The following is a 27,095-nucleotide window of genomic DNA, read 5'->3' as shown; positions in this document are numbered from 1 at the left end:
GGGCCAATGCTCTCCTGCGACACTGTTGGGATTCTATTCTATGATTGAGGTTAAAGCAGGGTGTCCTTGGAGAAGGAGCATGTGGTATGTATCAATGTTCTCGATGCCTTTAGATAGAGGTGGACATCACAGGGGATACAGTGCTTTATCTCCACTGCTGCCCCCTCACCCCTAACTCTACTTTGATTTGGTCCCTTCCCAATCTGTCATTTGTAATGGTTTGCTTTGCCTGTAATGGGCTTTGTTTGCAAATATTCAATTGGTTACACGGGTGGTTTACTGCTGGTGATTATATATTAACAAAAACCCAAAATGGCGTAATGATGAACGTGGGAAGGTTGCTCAGCTGTGAGAGATAACATGTCTGGGTAGGAGAAATGGGGGGAGAAAAAGAACACTTCACAGCTCACAGAAGGAGAACTGAAAAGTAGTTAAATCAAACCAAAGGTTCAGACAGGGAGGGAATATTTCCCTGGAGTTTGAGTAACTAGAAAGTGATGGTGTCCAGGAATAGACAGGATTTTGTTTTACAGGGCGTTTGAAATTTTTAAAAACTGTTATATTCAGATAGTTGCATTTCTTTTCTTTTCGTTTTATTTATTGTGGAATAAATAGCTACAATATTTTAAAACCAAATTCACAAACCTTGTGTTAAAGATAAATGTTAAATAAAATCCATCAAACCATCCCTCACTGAAAACTGATGTGGAAGTGCAATCTCCTGGAGAATCCCTGCCTACTCCTTCCTACCCGGGCTCCATGGCTATATACATACCTGGGAGATAGCAGGAGGCGGCCATTCGGCCTTTCTATCCTGCACTACCATTCAATGGGAAACAGCTGACCATCCAGCTCAGTCTCCTGTTCCTGCTGTGTTCCAATCTCCTTTCATGACTTTACCTCGAAGAACTATGTCTAAGTCCTCCTTTGGTTTCACTGCCTTTTGTTCCAGTGGCGTTGCGGTGTTACTGTGTGGGTGTAGGCAGGGGTAATGTGATGGTGCTGCCTCCTGGAGGATGCACTCAGCGTCCCTCATCATCCTGCAGTAACATCAACTGGGTTTCAGCAACTAGAGATAGAACCCATTTCCAGGATATGGGCATCACTGGCTCAGCCAGCATTTATTCCCCATCTCTCGTTACCCTTGAGAAGATGGTAGTGAGCTGCTGTCTTGAAGCATTCACAGTCCATTTGGCGCAGAGAGACCGACAATGCTGGGAGAGAGAGCGTTGCAGGATTTTGGCCGAGTGACTCTCCATCTTTAGTTCTTCAAATGTTGTTTAACTTAATCACGATCTGCACATGATTTTGAGACTTCAGTCTGCACATCTTCACCATCCAGCACCCTGCGTAAAGGAATATGTACAGATTAGAAATTCGGAGCAGACAATTCTAGTTTCTCTGGAATATCTTTTTCCTCTTCCTTCCCCCAAAGCTGTAACCCTCCAGCCCACTTACTCTCTCTCACCATTCTGACTCTACTACCCCTAATGTACACCCTCCCCATTCTCATGGAGTTGTTGATAAACAGGTCTATGCCACCACTTCCTGTCCCTGGTTAGACTCTGCACCCTTTCTGGGTTCACTTCCTTTCCCTTCAGTTGCTGCAAGTCAATAATGTAACAGCAGAATGAAACAAAAGGAAACAGAAAGGGAGGTGGCAGATCCTGGACAGAAGAGGAACCTTCAGTCTGGGAGAATGGGTCAGATCCTTCTTTGTTTCTCATTGGTCGATTCCAGTGTTATGACAAGTTGGGGATGGAACTTGGTCCCATGTGGGTGTGGTGACACTTTGACCCTCCAAAAGATCAATACGACAAGCAAATATGTTCCTCCTCCAGACAATCACAGTGTGAAATACTTTCCACTAGTTACCCCAAAGCACATGCTCCAAAACTCACCCACATTCTGTACTTGTGCAGTGCCAGGTTTCCCGACCTGTGGTCCCTGCCTCGGAATTTGGGAGTTGCAGTCCTCAAACAGCCACTGGAGCCCTGTCTCTGGAACGTGAAAAGTGTGGGATGGAGGATGTTGTGTATCAGATCCCCATTCAGACACATGGGACATGTGGGCTGTCACTGGGATTTACTGAGACATCCGCTTTGACAACCTGATTTCTGACGTAAGGAACATAGATTCAGCCAATTGGGGGATAGGGAGGTTAATAAGGCGCAGTCGGTTTTAAGCAGAGGTGGCTCAGTGGCGAGCACTGCTGCCTCACAGTGTCAGGGACCTTAGGCGACTGTGTGGAGTTTACATATTCTCCCCATGTTTGCATGGTTTCGTACAGTTCTCCAGTTTCCTCACAGTCCAAAGATGTGCAGGTTAGGTGGATTGCCTATGCTAAATTGCTGATAGTGTGCATGCATGTGCCGGTTAGACAATTAGCCATGGGAAATGCAATGTTACAGGGAACGAGTGGGTCTGAATGGGATATTCATCATAGGGTTGGTGTGGACTCGATGGATGAATACCCTGTTTCTGCACTATAGGGACTCTATTCTATTCTCATGAGGAAGAATGTCCTTGTCTCGATGTGTTGTGAATCTGTTGAATTCCCTATTCAAAATGCGGTGGATGCCAGGACAATGAGCCAATTTAATGAAGAGATACAGATGTTTAATTTGCAATGGGTTGAAGGGTGAGAGAGAGCAGGCTGGAAAATCCAGCTGAGACCGAGGTGAGCTCAATCATCACTGTATTAAATGGTGGAGCTGGTTCGAAGGGCTGCATTGCCTCTCCAGTCCCCAGGGCTTATCTTCTTACGGTAATAACTGGAAAGCTGAATCCAAAACTCACGACCTTCACCAAAGGAGATTTTCGGAAAATGACAGATAGTCAGGTGGATTAGCATTCCAAGCTTAGGTAGTGAGGAAGCGTGTAGGAGATAATGATTTTGCAATTTTAAACTGAGGGGAGACAGTGATTTATGGTTTTAGACTGTGTAGTACATTCACAGCGTCCAGAATACTCTGTTGTGAATATCTATCCTGTACTTTATTACAAAGCCAAGGTCACTGACAATGAAAACCAAAACAGCCAGGAAACATTGTCTCACCTCGTACTCTGATAAAAGAATTCTGAGAAGTCTGGTTGAACTGAGAACACAGATGGAAAGCTGGAAGATTAGATCCACTCCCAAGATCCAGTGCTTAAACAAAGGAGACTACAATAGGATGAGGCAGGAGTTGGCTAATGTAGACTGGAAACAAAGACTTTATGGTGGGAAAGTTGACGGACAGTGGAGGAATATCAAAGCAATTTTTCGAAGTGCTCAGCAAAAGTATATATCAAGGAAAAGGAAGGACTGTAGGAAAAGGAATAACCTGCCGTGGGTGGCTCAGGAAATAAGGGAGTCTATCAAACTGAAATAGAAAGCATACAAATTGCCAAAGACCAAGGAGAAACTAGGAGATTAGAAAAACTTTAAAGATCAACAGAAAGTGAGACGGGATTGGGGGAGAAAAGTGATGAGTAGCTATCCCCAGGGCCAGAATAGCAGTTTACCCTGCTGGAGGGGAACCTATTGTGTGGGGAACATATGACCTCTGTAATTGCTGAAGTACTTAACTGTTACCATAGAGATAATCCTGATCAAATTAAAAATCACAGCACACTCCAAAAGCTTGTATTGCCAAATAAACCTGTTGGATTATAACCTGTTGTGTGAATTATAACTTTTTCCACCCCACCTCAACACCGGCTCCTCCATATCAGAATCCTGATAGACACCCCACTGAAACTGAAGTGCCTGTCAGATACTTGAGGGAACCACAGGGCCGTGGGGGAGGGGTGTGTGGTTTAACCACAAAGTGCTGAACTGAACTAGACTTTCTAACTGCCGTTGCCATGGAGATAATACTGAGAGACAGTCTCTATTCAAAGTCCCAAACCACTAAGGTATAAGAATGGGAGCCGTACATCGGACAGGTGGGCAGTTACCTGATGCTGCCTGGAAGTGTTTTGCATGTACACTGTACATGTAACTGCCATGTCTCATCAATAAAGACTCAAAGAAGACCTCTCAGAGTTCTGTGCCTAGTTATTCCTATCCAGCAGGGTTCAGGAATATGAGCACACAGCAGTCAGTCTTCACAGTGGAGAACACGAAGAACATGGCAGTAATTGATAAGGAGACTGAGGAAGGTGAGGACCAAGAAACAACCATTATCACGAAAGAGTTAGAGCTGGGCAAGCTAATGGAGCTAAAGGTAGACAAGTCTCATTGCCCTGATGGAAGACATCCCAGGATACCAACAGAGTTAGTGGGAGAAATAGCAAATGCACTTAGAGTTATAGAATCCTACAGCAGAGACAGGCCCTTTGGCCCAAACTGGCCCATGCCGACCAGAATGTCCATCCACGCTAACCCCATTTCCCTGCACTTGGCCCATTTGCTTCTGACCCTTTCCTATCCATGTATTTGTCCAAATGTCTTTTACCTGTTGAGAGTGTTCCTGCCTGAACCACTTCCACTGGCAGCTCATTCCATATACATACCACCCTCTGTGTAAAACAGTTGCCCCTCAGCTTCCCTTTTATTCTTTCTCCTCTAACCTTAAACTGATCCAATCAAGCCGTCCAATCTTTGAGTTCCTGGGAAAAAGACTGAGTGCATTCACCTTATCCAGGCCTCTCATGGTCTTATACACTTCTAGAAAAGAACCCCCTCAGTTTCCTCTGCTCCAAACATAAAATCCTCACTTGTCCAACCTCTCCCTATAACTCAGACCCCTGAGCCCTGGCAACATCCTTGTAAATTGTTCTGCACGTTTTCCAGTTTAATAACTGAAACCTCCATTACATTCCTCATATTTCCAGTGTTTCCCCGCGGGGCTGGAACCGATGGGACAATGCCAATGGACTACAATCCATGATCGAGAATGAACCCCTTTACAACAATCCCGTTTTCATAGTGTTCCCCATGGTGCAGGTATCCTTGTGTCTTTCTGGTTGCATGGTTAATTAAAGACTTGTCCTTCGACAAAGCAAAGTTGTGGCTTCATTGTTCCTGGGAAACGTGCCATGATTTTCCACACTTTCAAAAACAAATGAAATCTCTCTCCACACTCACCACACTGACACGGACTTGGCTGTGTCTCAGTACTTTTCCAGTCACACTGACATTTGAAATATTCGCCCATGGACAGAATGCACACCTTTCCTTCCAGATGAAAAGGCCAATAATATTCAGATCGGCTCGGATCAAGTAACCATCAGATCCGAACATGAAGTTCAATTTGTATTTCTCATCCACAAATCCACCCTTTCAGTACCATACAACAGAGTACACAAGTTACCACTGTTAATACAGGATGGAAATTCATAAGACAATTGTAGTATTAAACTGTAGTTTCCTTGTTTCCCCCAAAGCTTTAAACCTCAGTCTCACAATTTCTCTCTTCTGTGAACTGAAATCCAAACCAATCCCCCCACTCCTTTCCTCCACACCCAGTTCTCTCACACACTCTCTCTTCGAATTCAGTTTCCTCGCTCCTGATGAGAACCATCCTGCATACACTGCTTCCTGCACACTCTGGCCAAGACCCATCTGACTAAAATGAACCAAATTAGAATTCTAATTGCAGGCCCATCCTTGTCCCTTTCCATAACAACCCTGAATCTTCACAAAAGAGTTCTGATAACTTTCTGAAAAACGCTGCACCACTGATAGTCTGATCACATGTCAGGGTAGCAAGAGAAGGGCCATTCCCCTGGGTCCTGCTCCCAGAGGGATGAAGCTGCTAATACGAGATTAATCCCTCACACCCGCAGCCTCCTTCCCTGGCACATACTCCCACAATTGGTCAGCACTGCCCCTTGTCACTTGTCTCCCCTCCTACAGCACGTGCTCCCGATCATACAGGAGTCTGGGTGATGGACAGCAGCTGCTGCCAAATATATCAGAATCCCTACAGTATGGAAACAGGCCCTTCGGCCAAACAAGTCCATACTGACCCTCCAAACAGTAACTTACACAGACCTATTCCCCCTAACTCATGTAACTAATACTATGGGCAATTTAGAATAGCCAATTCACCTGCCCTGCACATCTTTGGATTGTGGGAGGAAATCGGAGCACCCGGAGGAAACCCGCTCAGACACGGGGCAAATGCACAAACCCCACACAGTCGCCTGTGGCCGGAATCGAACCCGGGTACCTGGTGCTGTGAGGCAGCAGTGCCAACCACTGAGCCGTCTCTATTGACGGGAGGGGGTGGAGCTGGAGGACAGGATTGTAAACAATGAATGAATGTAGAGGACACTGGGGATGGACAAGTCAGTGAGGGACAGGATCAGTGCAGCAGCAGGAGGGGATCCTGGACAAACTGAGCAATGGGAGAGTCTGACAGGAGAGAAACTACAGGACGGTTCTGTTTGGAGACTCAGGCAGAGACAGCTGGCAGACAGCAAGGTCTGGTGGCTTGGGCAGGTTTACTAATCAGCCTCTTCAAAGATGCTGTTTCTCAACTCTGAGCCTGATCCTCCTAGTCCAGAGGTAAGGACACTCCCTCCTGGTGGGCAAGGGATAAAGGGACTGCCTTTCAAAAGGAACTCACCTGTATTGGTGACATTAACAAGACTCAATACAGAGTCACTGACAAAATGCTGGTGTACTTGAACTTCATCCAGAATATTAACACCTATAACTGGGCAACACAGACCCCAATGTACAGAGTTAAATCCTGGATACTAATAACAGCTTTGTGTATGGGAAATCATATCTCATGAATTTGACTCCGTTTTTTTGAAGAAGTAACAAAGAGGATTGCTGAGGTCAGAGCATGGACATGATCTACATGGACTTCAGTAATGTGTTTGACAAGGTTCCTCATGGGAGACTGGTCAGCAAGGTTAGATCGCATGGAGTACAGAACTGGCCCGAAGGTAGAAGGCAGAGGGGGCTTTTCAGGCTGGAGGCCTGTGACCAGTGGAGTGTCACAAGGATCGGTGCTGGATCCACTACTTTTCGTCATTTATATCCATGATTTGGATGTGACCATAAGAGGTATTGTAAGTAAGTTTGCAGATGACACCAAAATGGGAGGTGTAGTAGACAGTGAAAAAGATTACCTCAGAGTACAAGATGATCTGGATCAGATGGGTGAATGAGCTGAGGAGTTCAGTTTAGAAAAATGCGAGCTGGTGCATTTTGGAAAAGGAAACTTCAGCAGGACTTATACAGTTAATAGTAAATTCCTGGGGAGTGTTGCTAAACAAAGAGTCCTTGGAGTGCAGGTTCATGGTTCCTTGACAGTAGAGTAGCAAGTAGATAGGATAGTGAAGGCAGCAGTTGGTCTGCTTGTCTTTACTGGTCAGAGCATTGAGTATAGGGGTTGGGAGGACATATTGCGGCTGTACAGGACATTGCAAAAGTTGCCAAATCAATATTCCATAGAATTCTGTTCTCCTTCCTATCAGATGAATGCTCTTAAACTTTAAAGAGATCTGAAAAGAATTATAGCATGTTGCCAGGGTTGGATAGGCTGTTTTCCCTGGAGCGTCAGAGGCTGAATGGTGACCAGAAAGAGATTTTTAAAATCAGGCTGGGCATGGATACGGTAAATAGGCAAGATATTTGCCCTGCAGTGGGGGAGTACAGAACTAGGGGACTGGGAGGGAGGGTGGGCAGACAGGGGGTGGGTGGATCGAGAGGGGTGAGACCGAAGTGGGTGGGGAAAGAATGGGGGACAGAGAGGGGTGGCACAGAGACGGGTGGGGACAGAATGTGGGATTAGAGAGGAGGGGAACAGACGGGGGGGGGGTCGGCTGACAGAAAGGGGGAACAGACTGGGGGGGTTGGGGGAGGTGACCGACAAAGGGGGGGGAAGAGACTATGGGGGAGGGGGAACAGGCCGACTGGGGTATGGGGGGGACAGAGTAGGGGGGGGGAACAGAGGGGGAAGATGGAGTTATTTTATAGATCTAAAACTCAACCCTGTTCCTGTTTTCTCCTCCTCACCTTAATTCCCTCTGAAGGGCTAAGAACAACTGTATAGTTCTTGGAAAGTAGAGATTCAGGGAGATCAGGTGCTGAATGTGGCATTTGGGACACCAACATTGAATGGAATGTGCTGATCAATAAATGGACTATGGTTCGATTCCACTGTCTGTGTGGTGGTTGCACATTCTCCCTGTGTGTCTGCGTGGGCTTCCTCTGGGTGCTCTTAATTTCCTCCCACAAATCCAAAGACATGCAGGTTAGCTGGAAGAGCTTTGGGTAATGGTAGGTTACAGAGTTAGGGTGGAATGCTGTTCCGATGGTTGGTATGGTCTCATGGGCCAAAAGGCCTGCTTCCACACTGTAGGGATTCTGTCACTGAGTATAGGGATTAGGAGGGCACGTTGTGGCTGAGTAGGGCATTGGTGAGGTCAGTTTTAGAATACTGCATTCAATTGTGGTCTCCCTGATTTCAGAAAGATGTTAGCAGAATAGGACTCAACCTCTTAATGACAAGTTCCTGGGAAGTGTTGAAAGACAAACAGACCGTGCAGTGTGGGTTGATAGTTCCTTGAAAGTGTGGTTGAAGGTAGACAGGTTGGTGAAGGTGGTGTGCGGTATGCTAGTTGTTATCACGCAGTGCATGGAGTATAGGAGTTGGGAGATCATGTTCCGGTTGTACAGTTTATTGGCTCGGCCACTTTTGGAATCCCCAGACTGCTTTCAATTCCAGTCTCCCTGCTATAGGAAAGATGTTGGGAAACTTGCAAGAGTTCAGAAAAGTTTTTCCAGGGTGTTGCCAGTATTGGAACATTTGAACCATAAGGAGCGGCTGAATAGGCTGAAGCTATTTCCCTGCAGCACTGGATACTTTATGTGGCTTTATTGAACTTTATAAAATTATGAGGAGCAATGATAGGGTGACTAGTCATGGTTTCTTTTTTCCCAGGGTAGGGGAGACCAAACAAATGTGAATCTTTTTTCCAAGGTGGAAATGACAAATTCTAGAGGAGAGATGGCAAGATTAAAAGATATGAAAACCGAAACAACTGAAGATGCTGTAAACCAGGAAGAGAAACAGAAGTTTCTGGAAAAGCTCAGCAGGTCTAGCAGCATCTGTGAAAAGAAAGTAGAGTTAACGTATCTGAGGAAGGGTGACCAGACCCAAAACTTTAACTGGTTTTTCTTCACAGATGTTGCATGACCTGCTGAGCATTTCCAACAACATCTGTGCAAGTTTAAAGGGAGTTGTTTGGAGTATATACCTGAGAGGAACTTTACAAAGTCTGAGTGAGACCACATCTAGAGTAATGACAGATGTTTTGGTCCCTTTATTTAAGGAAATACATCATTCCATCAGAGGCATTTCACAGAAGATTGACTGGATGATCCCTGGTTTACAGGGATTATCTTTTAAGAAAAGACTGAAGAGGTTGGGACTCGACTCACTGGATTTGGGAAGAATGAGAGGGGATCTCATTGTAACATGTAGGATTCTTAAGGAGTTTGACAGGGTAAATACTGAGAGGATGTTTCCCATCATGAGGGAGTCTGGAACCAGATTCTGGGTCAGTCACGGAATCACGGGTTCTGTTTTGGATTCGTCAAGTTTAAGGCAACACCGACACGGGTCAGGGGTTTCAGTAGCAATGGAGCTGGGGTGAGGTGGAGACAAGCAACATTTTAAGAGATTGGAATTCCTGGCTGTTTGTGATTGTGTAGATGCCTGATCAAAAGGTCACCTTGGGGTCAGATATGAGAGCAATATTGTGAAGAGTGTGGTTCTGCCTCAGACAGTTCTCGGGGAGAGGGAGGAGCTCAGCAGTAAGGGAAATGTATTTGTAATAGCAACTGAAGGCAATGGATTGAACCATTGCAATGTTCCATTGCAGGAAATTGCAGCCAATTGCGTAGTGGGTCCGTGATGAGCAGTTTGATAACTGAGTAATGGAGAGGGATGATGGGGAGGGAGATCTGGGCAGTGTCAGTGTACATGTGAAACCTAACACGGTGCTTTTGGACAATGTCACCTCCTGGCAGTGTGGAGGTGAGAAACAGGAGGGACCAAGGAGAGATCCTTAAGGGACACCAAATACAAGGAATTCAGAAAGGAAAGGGAGAGTCAGGATGGAGTAGGTTTTTCCAACAATGGTGGGGTCAAATATTAGTTTGTAGCAGAATGGGAGAGAAGGACATAACCAGAAAAGACAGACAGGTAGAACAAGGAACAATATCTGTGAATTGGGAAGGGGGGGGTGATGAGGAGGAGGAGCAGCCCAACTCCAAAAGCACTATTTCTACATCAGTGACATCACCCAACTCCACCCTAGTCTCAGCCCATTTACTGAAATACTCGTCCATCCCTGTGTTATCTCCAGACTTCATTATCCAAACACAGTCCTGGCCAGCCTCCCACATTCAACTTCCATGTAATCTCAAGAGTATCTAAAACCCTACTGCCCAAGTGCTCACTTGTACCAAAACTTGTTGATCCATCAAAAGGCTCCTATTAACAAGCAACAATTTAAAATTCTCACCCTTGATGTAATTCCTGGCTGTGAACATCCCTGTCTCCCTGAACCACACAACCTGTGAGACCCCGACAACTCATTTTCTTTTAGACTCCCAACGATGAGTTTATTCATTGCTTCACCTGTCTGGCTCTTTCTACTGTTCCCAAGGCAACATGGTCTGGAATTCCCACCCTAACCCCCTCAAACCTGCTTTCCTCCTTTAAGGTATTCCTGAAAACCTGCTTATTTCGCAATTCTTTTGATCACCTGACCTAAAATCCCCAGCTGTGGCCTTATGTCTGAAGTTCTCAATAGTATTTCTGTGGAATTATAAACATGATAAAAAAAAAACAAACTGCTGTTGATTTGCACACAATGTCAACTCTTCACTGTCGCTGAGTGAATAATCTATAACAGCTCTTACCCAACCACATTGTGGGAGCACCTTCACCACACAAATTGCAGCTATACGATAAAGTCAAACATCACCTTCTCCACAGGCAATGGGGCTTTGGCATTGAACACTGGTATCTGTGGAGGGAGAAACACACAGTTGATATTTCAGGGAGTGCAAAATTGCATTAGAGGGATGGAAAATGGTGCAGAATTTGGATTTTGAAATTTGTGCTTTACAATGTGCACTAAGTTCTGTAAAACCTCACATCCCATACCATGAAAGTTTCCTTCTCTTCCTGGTCAATATGTCTTTCCTTTCCCCTGCCCTTCACCTTCACACATTTCCAATGCCTTGGTCATAACAACAGTGTGCTGTCCATGATGTTTATCACGTGGTTGAGTATTGTCCCGCCCCTCATTCACTCCGATTCGTTGAAGGACCACCGTTCCCCCACTCTTATTGGTCCTGCGCTGACATCAATAATCCGAGGCCCATTGTGGACTGGAGCATGCTCAGTGCTTCCTGCTTTTGCTGCTGTTAATCAGGTATAAGAGAGAGAGAGGACTCAGCCCTGTTTCTCCTGATGTCAGACAATAACAACAACTACCTGCATTGTATGGAGCCTTTCACATTGACAAATCTCCTAAAATGCTTCACGAATGATGGAAACGTTGATTAAAGAGAACGATTTTTAGATACATTTTTAAGGCGGAGAGGGGGAGTTAGGGAAGATATTCCAAAGGTTTGTGTTCTCGGCAGCTCCAATCGTGGAGTGATGTAGGTGGGGAACAGCTTACAATGGAGACAGTTAGTGGCTCACCATAGGTTAACAACCTCATGTCGTAGCCCCCCTACCCCACACACCAGGCCTTGTTCTCACAGCCTGCCATTACACACTACCTATGGTTAGCCACTAACAGTCTCCATTAACAGCTAGTCACCCTCCCCTATCCAGATGGTTATCCTTTATCCAACTGTTCTTCTCACTCTATCCCCACCTATCCTTTACTCCTTTTATCATCCCCCCCAACACTTTCTTCTGCATATAAACTGACTTTATTTTCCTCAGTAACATCTGTTCTGTGGAAGCGACAGCAGATCTTCAACCAACTCTGATTTCTCTTCACAGATGCTGCCAGACCTGCTGAGCTTTTCCAGAACCTCCTGGTTGTTGTTTCTGATTTATATCTCCCGCAGTTCTTCAGGTTTTAATTTACTGGGAGTTTGTAATTCAGATCCTACAGCCTCTGTCCCAGTCTCTGCTGTCTCTCCCAACCCCAAATAGTGACATTGCACCTGCACAGCTCATGGACAGGTGTTGTCTTGCTGGCCACACGCCTCATTCAATCGCATTGGCTGCAGGACCACACAGATTCTCCTCCCATTGGTCTGGAGCTGCCGTCAATCAGCCAGGCCTCATTGTGATGAGAGTGGAGGGCTAATCCCTCTCTCTGCCCTGGGATGAGCTTCATCATTCACAGTGAATGGGGCAGTATCACAGAGCACAGGGCCTGGGGGCTATTCAGCCCATTGGGGCTGGACTCACTCCCCCTGGAGATGCTGCAAATCTGTCCCAAGTCCCCTCCCATTTGCCCATAGCCCCCGAAATCTTTCCTTAAAAAGTAAAATTATAAGTCTGTTTCAGAATATCTGTTGAATCTCTGTCGTTCAGACTGTTCCAGATGTTCAGAACCTACTGAGTAAAATAGTGTTCACATTTTCACCTTGTATTATTTGCCAATTACAAGAAAGTAGTTACTAAAAATTGTGACAGTGTTAACAATTCCTCTCTCTCTCTGCAAATTCAAGACCTTGGAACCAAATCTGCACCCGATCGAAATCACGGCTTCAACTTCTCAGCTCCAAGGATAATTAACTGTGCTTCAGCTAGCTAGCTCTCCACAAAATAGAGGAATGCATCTTAATTTATTAAGATCAAAGAAACCATAGGTAGTGTGTAATGGCAGGTCCAATTCGCCCGTGCCAACGAGGAATCCTAAACTGATGGATTCCCATTTACCATCTATTGGCCTGTATCCATCAAAACCCTTCCTATTGGAAGCCTTTTAGATGTTGTGATTTTATCAGCCTCCACTACTTCATCTGGTAGCCCCTCCCATACACACACCACACTCAGCTTGAAAACGTTGCCACTTAGATCCCTTTTAAATCTTTGCCCTCTCAATTTAAACCCAGGTGCTCTAGTTTTGGACCCACCTAACCTGAGGAAAAAGGACACCAGCTGCTCACCTTATCCACACCCCTCGTGATTTTATAAATCTCCATGAAGTCACCTCTCAGTCTTTGACTCTCCAGAGAAAATAACCCCAGCCTATTCAGCCTCTCCCTGTAGCCCAAATCCTCCAATCCTGGCAACGTTTTTGGAAATCTTGTCCAAACTTTTTCAAGTTTCACAACATCCTTCCCAGAACAGAGTAATTCAAACTGAAAAAAGAATTCCAGAAGTGGCTTAATCAATGTCCTGTCCAGCCACAATATGGCATCCCAGCTTCTGTATTCAATGCATTGACCAATAACGGAGAGCGTTAATGGAGTCCCATTTGCCAGCGGTTCACCCTTATTCCCTCTAAATCCTTCCTCTTCATGTACCCAATCAGATGCCTTTTAAATGCTGCAATTGTACTAGCCTCCACCCCTTCCTCTGGCAGATCATTCCATACTTGCAATGCCCTCAACATGAACAAGATGCCCGTTAGATCCCTTTTAAATCTTTGCCCTCTCACCTTAAGCCTGTACCCACTGAACTTGGGAGAAAGTCCCTGACTGCTCATCTTATCCATGCCCTTCATAATTTTATAAGACCACCTCTCAGCCTCCAAATCTCCAGGGAAAATAGTCCCAGCCTATTCAGCCTTTCCCAATAGCTCAAACCATCCAACCCTGGCAAAATCCTTGCAAATGTTGTCTGAACCCTTTCAAGTTTCTCAACATTATTCCAAGCACAGGGAGATTGGAACTGAAAACAGAATTCCAGAAGGGCCTTAATCAGTGCCCTGTCCAGCCACAATATGACGTCACAACAGGCGCATTCAATGCATTGACCAATAACGGGGTGCGTACCAAATGCTGCATTCACTCCCCTGCCTACCTGTGACTCTACTTTCAAGGAACTATGAACCTGCACTCCAAGGTCTCTGTTCAGCAATGTTCCCCAGGACTTTACCATTAATTGTATAAGTCCTGCCCTGATTTGCCTTTCCAAAATACAACAGCTCACATTTATCTAAATTGAACTCCGTCTGCCATTCCTTGCTCCAATCGCTCATCTGATCAAGATCCTGTTTGTATTCTGAACTAACCTTCTTCACTGTCCACTACACCTCCAATTTTGGTGTCTTCTATAAACCTACTGACCATACCTCATATATTCACATCCAAGTCATTTATTTAAGGGCCCAATATTCATCCTTGCAGCACACTGCTGCTCACAGGCCTCCAGTCCGCAAAGCAACTCTCCATCATCATCCTCTGTCTCCTACCTTCAAGGCAGTTTTGTAATGGCTTGCTCTCCCTGCATTCCATGTTATCTAACCCTGCGAACCAGTCTGCTTTGTGGAACCTTGCTGAATGTCCATATAAACAACGTTCACAGCCTGGTTTAATCATTTTTCTTTGTCACTTCAAAACACTCACTCAAGTTAGTGAAATACAATTGTGCATGTACAAAGCCACATTGACTCTCCCGGTCATTCCTTACCTTTCCAAATAGATGGTTATCCTGCCCCTCAGAATCCCTTCCAACAACTTGCCTGCCACTGACTTCAGGCTCACTGTTCTCTTGTTCCATGGCCTCTCCTTACCACCTTTTTAAAATAATGGCACCTCATCTGTCGCTATCAACAATACAAATACCTCAGGAGAGGCCCAACAATCAGTTCCCTTGATTTCCAGAAAGTTCCAGGATACACCTGATCAGGTTCCAGGGCTTTATCCACCTTGATGCGATTTAAGACATCCAGTCCCACCTCCTCTGTAACATGGACACTTTTCAAGTTATCACTGTTTATTTCTCCAAACTCTTGAGCTTCCATATACTTCTCCAGTAAAAATGACTTGAAATATTTGCATATCGTTCGCACCCCGTGGTTCCATAGACAGCCTTGTTGACCTTTAAGGGGTCCTATTCCCTGGTCCAGTTAATCTTTTGTCTGTGATATATTTGTTTAATCTCTTTGGATCCTATTCCAGGACATCCCAGAAAGGCCTACTTCAAGGACCGTAATTTTCCTCTGACTTGATCAACAATGCCCTCCAACACATACCCTCCACTTCCCGCACCTCTGCCTTTACCCCACCCCTCCAGCCACAATAAAGAATAAAACCCTGCGGTCTTCACCTTCCACCCCACTAATCTCCAGATACAGCACATTAACCTCTGTTATTTCTGCTACCTAAAGTCAGACCCCACCAGCAGAGACATATTTCCCTCCCCCAACCCTGTCTATGTTCCGCAGAGACCATTCCCTCTGCACCTCCCATGTTTGGTCCACACCCTCCCACCAACCCATGCTCCACACTCTTGACCCTCCCTTGCCGCCATGGGAAATGTAAAACGTGCGGCCACACCTCCCTCTGACCTCTGTCCAAGACCACAAAAGGATCTTTTCACATGAGGCAGAGATTTGCCTGCACATCCCAAAACCTCATATACTGCATCTGGACACTATGGGAAATTTAACATGGTTCATCCAACTAATCTACACATCTTTGGACTGTGGGAGGAAACTGGAACACCCGAAGGAAACCCTCACAAACACTGGGGAGAATGTGCCAACGTGAACACAGGCAATCACCCGAGGCTGGAATCAAACCCAGGTCCTTGGTGCTGAGGAAGCAGCGCTAACCACTGAGCCACAATACTGAGGGATCTTTGGTGCTTATGTGCTGGCCCACTGATACCTCACTCACCCTGCCTCATTTCCTAAGAGGCAGTGATGACGGAGTGAAATTATCGCTAGACAGTTAATCCAGAGACCCAGATAACGTTCTGGGGTCCTAGGTTTGAATCCCATCACGGCAGATTTTGGAACGTGAATTCAATAAATATCTGGAAAAAAATAATCTAGTGACGACAAGGAATCCATTGTCAATTGTTGGAAAAACCAATGTGGTTCACTCACGACCTTTAGGGAAGGAAAATGCCATCCTTACCTGGTCTGGTCTGCAAGTGACTCCAGATCTATAGCAACGTGGTTGACTCTTATCTGGCCTCTGGGTAAACACAGCAATAAATGCTGGCCGAGCCAGTGACAGCCTCATCCTGTGAATGAATAAAGAAAACAGGTCAGGTTTTGTTCCTTCTCTAGTAGGTACATCCTACAAACTGAATCTGAAATGTTCTCGTACACACTGAACAAATACCTTTCCATCCAAGCCCTTAACACTACAGCACTCATAGGCCATGTTGGTAAAGTTAAAACCACTTATCATTGCATCCATATTATTCTTACAGATAATGGAGGTCTCCTGGTAAAATTGTGTCTCAATTCTCTGCTGACTATTGGGAGAGAGTCTATAATACAATCCCAGTAAGATGGTCATCCTTTTCTTATTTCTCAGTACCACACAAATAACTTGCCTGGAGGTACTCCCAGGAATATCCTCCCGAAGCCCAGCCATAATGTTATCCCTAATCAAAAACACCCCTCTCCCTGCTCTGTTGGCCCCTTTCTATCCTTGCTATAGCATCTATATCCTGGAACATAAAGCTGCTGGTCCTATCCATCCGTGAGTGATGCCTCTGTAATTGCTGTAATATCCCAGGGCCATGTTCAAAACCATACCCTGAGCCCACCTGTCTGACCTGTCAGGTCTCTTGCACTGAAATAAATGCAGTGCAACTTGTCCGTCACACCTCATTCTGTGACTTGCTCTTGCCTGCCTTGACAGTCTGACTGGTGAACAGTACCAGCCTCAGACTCACCTCTTTTCTCACTATCCCTTTAGGATTACCCCGACTCCCTCACTGGTTTAATGCCTCCCCAGTAGCACTAGCAAATCTCCCTGCTCGTCAGGACCCCATGCTTTCCCCTTCCTATGCCATTGGTACCAATGTACAATGTCCTCCCACTGGTTAGTTTCCCTTTTGAGAATATTCTGCTCCCTTTGTGAGACATCCTTGACACTGGCACCAGGGCAGCACCACCCCATTCTGATGTCTCACTGTCAGCTGCAGAAATGGGGACTGTGTCCCTGACTAGAGAGTCTCCTATCACCATCGATTGTGTGGAACTGGATATACCTCACATTATGTTAGAAGCCAGTCTCAGTACCCAGTAACTTGGCTGTCAGTGCTACATTCCCCTGAAAGTCTATTACCACCTACATTTTTCAAAACAGTATACTTGTCTGAGATGGGGATAGCCACAGGAGACTCCTGCAGTACCTGCCTACCCCTCCTAGCTTTCCTGGAGGTAACCCACCTACCTGACTGTATCTGCAGTATCCAGCAATCCTGAGACTGCCACCTATCACCACCCCGGCTCCTGTCAATTCCTCACTGTCTTTAATCACTCCTCCACCAATCCATGCGATCCAACAGGATTTACAATCACACTTGCTGCAGACATAATCATCAGGATCATTGAAACTCTCCCTAATCTCCCACACCCGACAGGAACAGCACACCACTCTACAACAGGCCATCTCTCCGCCTTAACAATCTACAGACCAAGACAAAGGCAGAGTTTTACTGCTCGAAAAATACTGCCCGAGAATAACCTAATGCTTATGGTTCATATCTTAAACATTTAATCAAGAGACCGTAAGACATTTAAAAGAAATCCTCACCTGACTCAGTATTGTAGATTTAATAAAATAAAACCGACTAAGATTGATATTTGAAGAGACTGAAACTCACTGAGCTGATCCCCGGCTCTGAGTACTTCCAAGGGTGAGGTCTCTCTGAGGGCAGCTGTGAAATGTCTCTGTTTCTCTTCTCTGCCCACTCCATTTCCAGAGAGGTTTTTAACTTCACAGCCAGTCAGCTCAGAGAGGTCACTGCTTGGTTTTATTCCCTGGGGGTTGCCTTTGCTGCCCAGACCAGTATTTATTGGCCACCTTTACTTGTCTTGGAGAAAGTGGTGGTTACCCACCTCCCTGAAATGCTGCAGTCCATGTACACCACAGTGATGTTTGGACAACAATCCCTCTCTGGCCCCACAACCCTCCCTGTCTCTGTAATCCCCCTCCGGCTTCAGAAATTACATGACCGTGGCATAAGATTTTTATTTGGATTCATTTTTGTTTAATTAACCCCCCCCCCAAAATGAAAAGTGAAATATTTCGCCCCCAAACAAATTTCTGTTGATTGACCTTTTGGAGAGGCTGACACATGGACGTTGCAGTATTTTATCTCACATTGTACACGTAGAATGATGGAACTTTCTTTTAATCATTGCTAAAAAGGGAGGCAATGGCTTAATGGTATTCCTGCCAGATGAGTTACATGTGCAGTGTTCCGAGGATTAGGGTTAGAATCCCAATATGGCGGATGGCAGCATCGGAATTCAATACAATCTAGAATGAAAAGGCGAATGATGACCATGAAACTATTGTCGATTGTTAGAAAACCCATCTGGTTCACTAATGTCCTGTAGGGAAGGAAACGGTCATCCTCACCTGGTCTGGCCTACATGTGACTCCAGACCCACAGCAATGTGGGTAACTCTCAACTGCCCTCAGGAAAAATACTTTAAAAACTATTAACAAATACTCTGCAGGTATCACTTAAAAACTGACTGTTCCCATTGGGACTGTGAATTTCTGAACGGCCTGAACTAAAACGGAGTTTCAGCTTCACCTTCTCCCTGTCTCACATCAGTCTGTTTACACCCAACTCCAAAACACTCTCATTGAGCCAAGCAGCCCTCACAGTGCAGCCCTGTCATTTTCATTGTCTGCTCATACCTACACTGCCCTCAGCCTCCTGTACTGTTCCAATGCATCTCAATGGGAGCTCAGGGACAGCATCTCATCTTTCAGCTCAGCCCTTTGTAACCCCAGAGTCAACATGGACCTCAGCAGTTTCTGGATGAATGGACAGTTGTCAGAAGCTGGAACATTCCACCTGAAAAGGTACTGAATTTGAGTCCAAAAGGACTTTTAATGGGAAGTTTGCAGGTAATTGAAAATATGAAGTTTACAGGTTAACATCATGAAGTGGGTGTTTGGGTCTAAATCTTGAGAGTTCTGAGAAAGAGACGAGGTGTAATTTGGATAAATCTGTGCTCCCTCTCAGGCCAATATCTCCTTCCTCAGCTGCAGGGCCCAGAACAGCACACACCCAAAGGGTGATCAAACCACGAATTTGTACATCTTTCTGCTTAACAAAAATATTGGAGATATTTTCCCACAAACAGATCAGACAAACCTTTCTCCTTCCACAGTTAAGTGCCAATGATATTCAGATCCTGATGACTCCATTGACTATAAAAACTTGCTTTTGAGATCCCAGCCTCAATTATTCTGGTTTAATATCCTATGAAATGAATTCACAAAACAAAACTCACAGTCAGTGCAGGAAGAATATAAAGACATACCAAGAAAAAAGTATGTGCTTGATGTGTAAATGCTTTTCATCAAGTTGCACAGCCCCCACCCCCCCCACCCCCACCCACACCCCATCACCCCCACCCCCACCCCATCCTATGAAGGGGACATGCACATGTGTCTCACTGTACCTTGCCTCCAATAAAGATGGCGGCCATATCCCAGGACTTATCATCGCCTGAGGGCCGCAGCCATTTTCCCATCTGCTGCAAACGCAGGATTAAGAGTTTCTAATTCAGACTTACGAACCGCACAGAGTGTAACTAAAACTTCCCAGTCTAAAGTGACTCATTATCTCCCTGCCTCCGAGGCCACTCTCCCCTTCCCTGTTTGCGTCTCCCACATTCACCAACGGCCGAGTCACGGGGCACTGCACAGGCAGAGTTACTGGTGACGTGTCATCCCACTGGCCACGCCCCTCATTCACTCCCATTGTTTGGATGACCAGCTGGTTCCACTTGTCCCACCACCTTTTCTTATTGGTCTGAAGCTTCCACCAATCAGCTGGACCCCATTGTGAGGTCAGTGGTGGGATCCTCCCCCTGTCTGAATCAAACCCAGAAGGTGTATGGATGGTGTCAATCAGGAACAACAAGCAGAAGGTGCTGGGAAAGCTCAGCAGGTCTGGCAGCATCTGGGAACAGAAATTTGTCCAGTGGCCCTTCCTCAGAACCGATGGGAGCTGGGAAAATTAGAATCCTGACAGTGTGGAAACAGGCCATTCGGCCCAAAAGGTCCACAGCGTCCCTCCGAAGGGTATCCCACCCAGACCCATTCCCCTACCGTATTACTGTATATTTATCATGAATAATGCACCTAACCTATACATCCCTGAGCATTATGGGAAATTTAGCTTGGCCAATTCAACTAATCTGCAGATCTTTGTACTGCAGAGATAGGGGTTAAAGAGTAAATAATAGGCAGGGACAGAACCCAAAGAGAGACCAGAACATTTGGAAAGACAAAGGAGTGGATTACGTTCTGGCTGGGAGGGTGCATAGCTGTTAATGGAGGGGACAGGAACCTGTGTCTGGCAGAATTTCAGTGGAGGTGGCGGAAATGGCGACTGATGATCTACGTTCTGCTGCAAAAACAGACCCCGACCTTCCAGCTGCCTGCCACTTTAACACACGAGCCTGTTACCTGGTCAACATCTCTGTCTCATGCTTACTGCAGTGTTCCAGTGAGGCCAGAACATACCAAATGGCCCCATATTTCAAGGACTGCAATGTCCCCTCCCATGTGGTCAATACAATCCACTATATCTCCTCCACTTCCTGCACCTCTGCCTTTGAAACCCACACCTCCAACTTCAACAAGGATAGAACACACCCCTAAGTCCTTACCTTCCACCCAGATACAACACATCATCCTCTGTCATTTCCACCAGCTACAATCAGACCGCACCACCAGATTCTTAAGGGGTTTGACAGAATAAATTCTGATGTGTCTGAAGGCAAGTACTGAGGGGGGAGTTTGAAACCAGATTCTGAGTCAGTCACAGAATCAAGGGTTCTGTTTCGGATTCGTCAAGTTTAAGGCAACACAGATGCGGGTAAGGGGTTTCAGTAGCAATGGAGCTGGGGTGAGGAGGAGACAAGCAACGTTTGAGAGATTAGAATTCCTGGTGTTTGAGATTGTGGATGTCTGATCAGAAAGTCAGCTTCACGTCAGATATAACTGCAATACTGTGAAGAGTGTAGTTCTGCTGCATAGTTCCCAGCGAGAGGGAGACGCTCAGCAGTTAGGGAAAGGAATTTGTGAGGCAATGGGTTTTCCCACTACAATGTTTCATTGGAGGAAACGGCACCTAATCGAGTAGTGGGAATGTGGTAAGCAGTTTGATATCTAAGTAACAGTGGAGTAATGAAGAGGGATGATGGGGAGGGAGAGCTGGGCATCGTCAGTGTACATGTGAAACCCAACATGGTGCTTTTGGACAATGTCACCTCCTGGCAGTATGTACGTGAGATACGGAAGGGACCAAGGACACCAAATGCAAGGAATTCAGAAAGGAAAGGGAGAGTGGAGATGGAGCAGGATTTTGGGAGAGAAGGACATAACCAGAAAAGACAGAACAAGGAACAATGTCTGTGAATCGGTGAGGGGGACTGATGAGGAGGAGGAGGAAAGAGAGTTGGAAAGTCTACAGTTTAGTGAAATTAGTGTAAAGGGTGAAAGTGAGCTCTGATAAGGCTGGACAAGAGACTGGAGGAAGATGTAAGTTTAGGACAAAACCGGGAACACCACGTGAGGCAGTTTGGCTCGGCGGGCTAGTGGGAGGGAGGGAAGCTACAGATCGGATTATCTCAGTCTTAATGACAGAGAAACTCCATGCGCTCAAAACTCTTGTTGTTGGAGAGAAGGATGGAGGAGACAGGATGATGGACAGTGTTTTACAAAGAAACAAAACCTGGGTAAGTGATATTTCAAGCGAGTGAACAAACCCAATGTATTTAACTTTTATCCATAATATTAAAACAAACGACTGAAGTCCTGGTTCGAATCCCATCTTGAATTCAGATTCCACCATCTGCCAAGAAAAAAATAACTGGAATTAGGAATCTCCTGATCTCCATGAAACCATTGTCAATGGCAAAAAAAATCCTGCCAACCTGACAGTGACCCAGCCAGCTACTCACTGTATTAATCACTGCAAAGTTTCAACAAAGGAATGAAACTGGATGGACCACTCGGCATTTAAGGAGGCATTAGGAAATACAACCTTAGAATCAGCCCTCTCGATGGTGCAATGTCCTCCTCACTAACATCTGGATTTTGGGGCCAAAATGTGCAGAGCTGTCTCACAGACCAATCAAGGAACAGCCTGACATACTCACACTCATGAAATCAACCCTTACAGACAATGACCAGACACCAGCATCACCATCCCAAGGTATTGAGATTGTGGTGATGGAAAAGCACAACAGGTGAGGCAGCATCCGAGGAGAAGGAGAATCGATGTTTCGAGCCTAAGCTCTTCATCACCCTGACCTGCTGTGCTTTTCCAGCACCAGACTCTTGACTCTGATCTCCAACATCTGCAGTCTTCACTTTCTCCTGAAATCTCTGGATATGTCCCGTCCCACTGGCAGGACAGACCCGTCAGAGGTGGTGACACAGCAGTGTACAGACAGGGAGGATTTCCCCTGGGAGTACTCAGCATTGCCTCCAGAGACCAGGAAGTCTCATGGCTCCTGCTGATTACCACGTCCCGTCCTCCCTCGGCTGATGAATCACTTCTCCTTCATGTTGAACAAGATTTGGAGGAAGCACTGAGGCAATAAAATGGTGTCAAACGTACTCTGGGTACAGGATTTCAATGTCCACAATCAAGACTAGCTCTGCAACAGATTTACTGACTGAGCTGGCCAGGTCCTAAAGGATATAGCTGCTCAACTGAGTCTGCAGCGGGTGGTGAGGGTACCAACAAGTGTGTAAAACATACTTGATCTCACTGTTATGAATTGATTAGCTGCAGATACATCTGGCCATGACAGTATCAGTACGAGCGACCATCACACATTCCTTTTGGAGACACAAGACTTGGCTTAAAGTTGAAAAGAACCTCCATTGTGTTGAGTGACACTTTCACCGTTCTAAATGGGACAGACTTTGAAGAGATGTAGGATCTCAAACTGGATATATCTGAGGCACTGTGGGACATCAACAGCAGCAGAACTGTACTCCAGCACAATCTGTAATCTCATGGGTTTGTAAATCCTGATCTCACCCATCACAATGGACAGGAAAGGAGGGCATGCCATGAGCAGTACCAGGCAGACTTAAAAATGATGTTCCAACCTGGTGAAGCTATCAAACATGACCATCTGCATTTCAAACAGCATCAGCAGCAAGCAACAGAGCTAAGTGATCCTACATCCAATGGAACCGATTGGAGCTCTGCAATTCTGCCACACCCAGTTGTGAACAGTGATGTACAATTAAACAACTCACTGGAGGAAGTATCACAGATATCCCCACCCTTACTGATGGAGGGGTCTCACACACCCATGCACCAGATAAGACAACAGCATTTGCTGCAATCTTCAGCCAGAAGTGCAAAGTGGGATGATCCATCTTAGCCTTCTCCAGTGGTTTCCAACATCACAGATGCGAGTTTTAAGCCAGTTCGATTCAGTTTGAATAACATCAAGAAACGGTTAAGTAGTGCAAAGTCTTTGGGCTCTGCCAACATTCTGGCAATAAAACTGATGGCTTGTGCTCCAGAACTTGCCACCCACCAAGCCAAGTACCGCTCCAGCACTGGCATCTACCGACAATGTGGAACATTGCCCAGGGATGTTCAACACAAAAACACAGAGCAATCCAACCCAGCCAATTTCCCTCTTTCAGTCTCCACACTCGATCAGCAGTAAAGTGATGGAAGATGTCATCAACAGGGCTACGAAGCAGCAGCTGCTCAGCAACAGCCAGCTGAGTGACACTCATTTTAGACTCCACCAGGGCCAGTCAGTTCCCGATTGTGTTACCGCCCTGATTCACAACCTGACAACCAGCTGAATCCCAGAGGTGAGGTGAGGGTGACAGCCCAGTCCCAATCCAAGACCACTAGTTCTAGCTGATTCCACCCTTGTCTCAGCTCATATACTCTCATCCATCTTGTGTTATCTCCAGACTTCATTATCCAAACATACTCCTGGCCGGCTTCCCACATTCAACCTCCCTGTAATCTCAAGAAAAACTAAATCTCCGCTGCCCAAGTACTCCCTCTACCAAAACTTGTTGATTCATCAAAAGGCTGCTATTCATAATCAACAACAGAGCCACAGACATGTACAGCATCGAAACAGACCCTTCAATCCAACCCGCCCATGCCGACCAGATATCCCAACCCAATCTAGTCTCACCTGCTAGCATCCAGCCCACATCCCTCAATTTAAAATTCTCACTCTTGATTTAATTCCTGATTGTGATCATCCTTAGCTCGCTGCATCGCACACCCTTTGAGACCTCGACAACCCATTCTGTTCAAGACTCCAAATGACCTGTTAATTCATTACTTCACCTGTGTGGCTGCTTTTACAGTTGCCAAACCAATAAGGTCTGAAATTCGCAGCTAAAACCACACAAGTCTGCATTCCCCCTTTAAGACATTTCTCAAAACCTGCTTATTTGGCATTGGTTTTGGTCACCTGACCTAATATCATCCTTCTCTGGCCTTATGTCTCAAGTTCCCAATAATATTTTTGTGAAATTATAAGCAGATTTATAAAACTACAAACTGTTCTTGATTTGGACATTATCTTCAAATCATCACTGTTGTTGTAATGAATACTCTGCAATGTCTCTTACCTAACCACATTGTGGGAGCACCTTCACCACAAAAACTGCAGCTGTACAAGAAAGTCAAACACCACCCTCTCCACAGACAGCAGGGCTTTGGCATTAATCACTGGTTTCTGTGGAAGGAGAAACACAGTTGATGTTTCAGGGAGTGCAAAACGGATTCCAGGGAATGAAAATGGTGCAGAATTTGATAGTTAGAAATGGAAGGAAAATACACTTGCTAATTGGTAAAAAAGAATTCATGACTGTCAAAGATTTTCCAGAAAAAAATTAATAAGCAGCACATGGTCAGGGGCTGGGCGGCAGTAAAAAATCAACTTACAAAAATGTCTGTAAAAGTAATAGTAAAATACTAAACAGACCAAATATACACCCACTGTTCGAGACTGAGGAAGCTAGATATTGAAAAAGTGGTCATGAGGGAGCCCAGAGATAAAGCAGAGCAGTATAAGCTGTTATGATCCCACAGTCATAGAGATGTATAGCACCGACACAGACCCTTCGGTCTAACTCATCCATGCCAACCAGGGATCTAAACCTAATCTATTCCCATTTGCCAGCACTTGGCCCATATCCCTGTAAATGATTCCTAATCAGATCATGTGTCTATTTAGATGCCTTTAACATGTTTTAATTGTATTAGCCTTCACCACTTCCTCTGGCAGCTCATCCCACCCACTGCCTGAAAGAGTTGTCCTTTAGGCCCCTTTGAAATTTTATCCGTTCACCCGAAAGCAATGCCCTCTACATCTGGACACTACCACTCCAGGGAAAACACCTTGTTCATTTACCCTGTTCATGCCCCTCATGATTGTATAAACCTCCATAACATCACCACTCAGACTATCGCACTCCAGGGAAAACAGCCCCAGCCTTTTATGCCTCACCCTGCAGCTCAAACCCTCCAACCCTAACAACATCCTTTTAAGTCTTTTTTGAAATAACAAATAGAGCTCGTGATAATTCACTAAAATTCGTTGGATTGTGGGATGGTTTTGACAGACTGGAAGCTGCAAATGTGGTGCCACTATTTTTCAAAAAGGACCAGTTAGCTTAACTTCTGTAGGGGAGAAAATGCTTGAATCTTTCAAGGAAGTAGTGGTGAGATATCTGGGTAGAAATTGTGTCATTGAGCAGACAAAGCATGGATTTATGAAAGGCAGGTCAAGTTTAACGCATTTACTGAAATTATTTGAGGATACGACGAGTGCGTTGGACAAGGTGGACTCGGTGGATGTGGTGTACCTGGATTTCCAGAAGGCATTCGATAAGTTGCCACAGAAAAGGCTGCTGTATAAGGTAAAGATACATGGCATTATGGGTAATTATCATTGATACAGTATCGGTTAACCAACAAAAAATAAAGAATGGGGATAAACGGGTGTTTGCATTAGTGTTGACACTACAACTGTTTGCAATTTACACAAATGTTTTGGAGTTGAGGACCAAGTGTACGGTGTCCGAGTTCACATTTGATACAAAGATGAGGTAGAGCAATGTGTGTTGAGGCCACTAAGTCTGCACAGGGATACAGATCAGTTACGTGAGTGGGTAAGGGTCTGGCAGATGGAGTTCAATGTTGGGAAATGTGAGGTCATCCATTTTGATCGGACTAACAGCAAACTGGATGATGACATGGTGAAAACGTGCACCACGCTGCTGTACAGAGGGAGCTGGGTGTCCTTGTGCATGAATCACAGGAAGTTGGTTTGCAGCTGCAGCAGGTAATTAAGGCAGTGAAGGGAATATTGTCCTTCACTGCTAGAGGGATGGTTACGCTGCAGCTGTACAGGGTGCTGGGGAGGCCACACCTGGAGTACTGTGTACAGGTTTGGTCTCCTTACTTCAGGAAGGATGTACTGACACTGGAGGGAGTACAGAGGAGGGTCATTAGTTTGAGTCAGGAGTTGAGGGTTGGTGTATGTGGAGAGATTGAGAAAACTGGTTCTACAGTCATTGTAATTTAGAAGAATGGGAAGTTGGATAGGAAACAATAAAATTATGAAGGGAGTAGATAAGACAGAAGCAGGGAGGCTATTTCCACTGGGGGCAGGTCAAACTACAGAGCATAACCTCAAAATAAGGGGGAGCAGGTTTAGGACTGTGTTCAGGAGGAGCTTCTTCAGCTGAAGGGTTGTGAATCTGTGGAATTCCCTGCCGAGTGCAGCATTTGACGTTATCAACTTGAATGCCTTTAAGGCAAAAGGTAGATTTGTGAACAGGAAAATAATTAATGGTTATGGTGAGAGAGCAGGAATGTGGAGCTGAGGCCATGAAAAGCTCAGGCCTGATCTTATTGAATGGCAGAGCAGGCTTGAGGGGCCAGATGAAAGTTCTTGCCTTGTGCCATCAAAATTGGCCT

The 27,095-nt window shown here is 45.5% G+C and overlaps 1 long non-coding RNA gene across 1 annotated transcript; it reads right to left on the bottom strand.

The window, feature by feature from the left end:
* Positions 1-560: 560 nt before the first annotated feature.
* Positions 561-24,840, bottom strand: LOC140458614 (uncharacterized). The gene is made up of 6 exons (XR_011953613.1): positions 24,740-24,840; positions 21,871-21,956; positions 19,245-19,352; positions 16,025-16,133; positions 10,880-10,986; positions 561-1,346 (listed from the first exon to the last, which is right to left on the bottom strand). It is a non-coding gene; the product is annotated as an uncharacterized lncRNA (long non-coding RNA).
* Between the last annotated feature and the right edge of the window lie 2,255 nt (positions 24,841-27,095).

This window comes from Chiloscyllium punctatum, chromosome 33, assembly GCF_047496795.1.
Source record: "Chiloscyllium punctatum isolate Juve2018m chromosome 33, sChiPun1.3, whole genome shotgun sequence".
NCBI classification, from domain to species: Eukaryota; Metazoa; Chordata; class Chondrichthyes; order Orectolobiformes; family Hemiscylliidae; genus Chiloscyllium; species Chiloscyllium punctatum.
Note: the sequence above shows the minus strand (reverse complement) of the source record. Positions and strands in the feature narration are given on the sequence as shown.